The following is a 2,634-nucleotide window of genomic DNA, read 5'->3' as shown; positions in this document are numbered from 1 at the left end:
TGGTGAATGGAGGGGTGGACGCATGGTTGGATGGGTGAGTGTAGAAGAGGGGACAGCTGTGGACATGTGAATGGCTAGGTGGGTGGATGAGGGGTTGGTGGATACCTGGAAGGGTAGATGGACAGCTGAATGGAGGATCGAATGGATACTCGATTAGCACTTTCTCTGCTCAAAAGGCTGTAAGTCTGAGTCACAGAGAGTGACTGGAGAGGTACCCTCCACCCTGAGGCTGTGGACTGCAGGGACGCGCACGCCGTGCAGCTTCTCAATCCCCAAATAAGGTGGACAAAGTCCACTCTGGCTGCCTGGGGAGCAGGAAGCCCGGGTGGGGTGGGAGGCCCTGCTCCCGGGGCTGAAGTCAGTTCCTTCGTTTCTAAACAATGGGCCTGGCCTGATCCTTGCCCTCCACCGCCCTGCTCCACCCAGGCCGCCTCCACCTCTGACAGGGTGCCGGGGCTCTCGGGGCTGGACGCCAGGGAGCTGGGGGTGGGGGGGCTGGAAAGCAGAAAAAGGGCCCGGCGGTGGAAAAGGTGCTGCTCCCCTGGGTATGGCTCCCGGCCGGGCTCCGGCTGCCCTGGCTGCCCGCAGGCTTAGGGAGAGACCAGCCTCTCTGCAGGGCCTGAGGAGGACTTGGGGCTCCCCCACACTGCCTGGAGCTCTCCTTGGTCCCTTCTCCATGTCCGTTTCCTTCAGGTCACTCATCTGAAGGCCCAACAGCCCCCTTCTCTCTCCTCCGTCCCCTTCCTATTGCTGGCCCTTCCCCGGTTCCCCGCCTCTCCCCCGCCTCTCCCCCGCCACGGCCAGCCTGGACTCTGCCTCCCTCCCAGAGACCACCAGCTGGCAAGAGAGGAGACTGGCCGTGGGGTAGAGTTCAGGCCTGACCCAAAGGCCAGAAGAGGACGGAAGGTGGGGAGGGGAAAACCACGTCAGCCCCTCATCCATGGCGTCCGACAGCGGCTCCTAGGATCCATCACTCAGCTGCGAATCTCCTGGACCTGCGCAGAGGCTGGCGGGCCCGCCCCACCTCCGTGTCGCTGGGAGGCTGTGCCCGCAACCCCCAGGAAAGAGGGCCCTGCCCTGTGAGATCCAGGACTCAGGACCTCATCCCCCATCCAGGCAGAGGCCAAGCCTCAGGCAGAGTGAGGTCCACCTGTGAACCAGGCTGGCTGGTCTGGGAGGGTCCAGGAGGGCAGAGTGAGGAGTCCAAGACTCCAGCCCCAAGGTGGGGGCCACAGAGGGGCGATCCTTTCAGCCCCTTTCAGCTGCTGCCTGGGTGACACAGCCAGCCCACGGGTACGGACGACACTTCTGGGCTGTTATCGAATCAGTGAGTGAGAGGATGGGTCGTGGATGGTGGATGGAGGGTGGAGGGAGGGATGGATGGTGATGATGGATGATGGAGGGATGGAGGATGATGGGTGGATGGTGGATGGAGGGATGGATGTGGATGGATGGATGGATGGTGGATGATGGATGGATGGATGGTGGATGGAGGGATGGATGGTGGCTAGACATGTACCACCGGACCGTAAGGCAGACTGGCAGAGATACAGAGGAGCAGCCCCTCCCACACTGGTGTGCACACACCACACACACAGAACACGCACAACACGTAACACACACACACACACACACACGTGCAGCAGGCTCCCTGGTCAAGGCTTCCAGAGCTGTCCCTCCTTTAGTCTTTGGTGACCAGGCAGACCCAGGGCCAGGGTCCCAGAGCCTGCCCAGCAGCCCCTGGGTTCCTCCTGCTCGCCGCAGGGAGCCGCACCGTGTCTAGCACCTGCTAATCTCCTCTGACCCTGGCAACCTTGAGGTAAGGGCATCCTCGGGGACCCTCGGCAGCCCAGAGGGGGCCCAGGAAGGGTGCCCAGGCAGGCCTTGGTCCTGGGGTGGCTCCACCCAGTGCTGAGACCCAGAGAGCCGGGCTCGGTGTGACCAGGCCCCTTGCAGGAGGGTCTCAGGCCTGGCTCAGCGGCCCCAGGAGACAAGCGGCTGCAGGCCCAGCCTGTTGCTAGGATTAGCGCCCAGATTAACCCACCAAGTTTCCAGAGCCCCGGTGTCAGGCTCACCGGTGCTATAGAAACCTGGCTGGGCTTCGTGGGTGGGACGGGCTCGGTGGGTGTGGGGCTCTCCCCTCCAGGCCCAGCCGCAGCACCCCTCCAAGCAGGGATCAGGCCTCCCTGGGCCTGAGCTCACACCCCGGCCTGTGGGGCGCCCTCCTCCTCGGTGCTCCTTGCCCAGGGAAGTCTTAGGTTTCCAGAATCAGCTGTTTTCCAGATACTGGAATGAAAACGAATGACCAAATTGCTCTGTGCATGCAGTGGAAACACAGAGCACTTCCCGCCTCCCCCCACCGCCCCCATCCTGGCCCATTTCTTAACACAGAAAATAGCTGAGCCGATTCACCCCGGGGGCCAAAGCACACCTTGGAGCCTCACTCCCGAGGCCCAGCCCAAGGGCTGCCTCCTCAGGTCCCCTCTTTCTGCACCCGCTCTCCACCCGCCTCTGCTCTGGGCAGGGCATGGGCCAGCCCTGCTGGCCAGGAGTCTGGGGCCTGGGGCCAGCCCTCACTGGTGTGGCGGCCAGGACGTGGGGCCATCAAGGAAGGAGACACTAAGAGTTCCTGCA

General features: G+C 63.1%; 1 long non-coding RNA gene across 1 annotated transcript in view; it reads left to right on the top strand.

Annotated features, from left to right (window-relative positions):
• The first annotated feature begins 523 nt into the window (after nt 1-523).
• The window catches only part of LOC104987334, a 5,420-nt gene continuing 3,309 nt past the window's right edge, over nt 524-2,634 (top strand). Inside the window, exon 1 of the long non-coding RNA XR_825118.1 lies at nt 524-1,327. This is a non-coding gene — a long non-coding RNA (uncharacterized LOC104987334). The remainder of the gene's footprint in view (nt 1,328-2,634) is intronic.

The sequence above is a fragment of the Bison bison genome, unplaced genomic scaffold (assembly GCF_000754665.1).
Source record: "Bison bison bison isolate TAMUID 2011002044 unplaced genomic scaffold, Bison_UMD1.0 scf7180017845998, whole genome shotgun sequence".
Lineage (NCBI taxonomy): Eukaryota > Metazoa > Chordata > Mammalia > Artiodactyla > Bovidae > Bison > Bison bison.
This window is presented reverse-complemented; position numbering and strand designations above follow the sequence as displayed.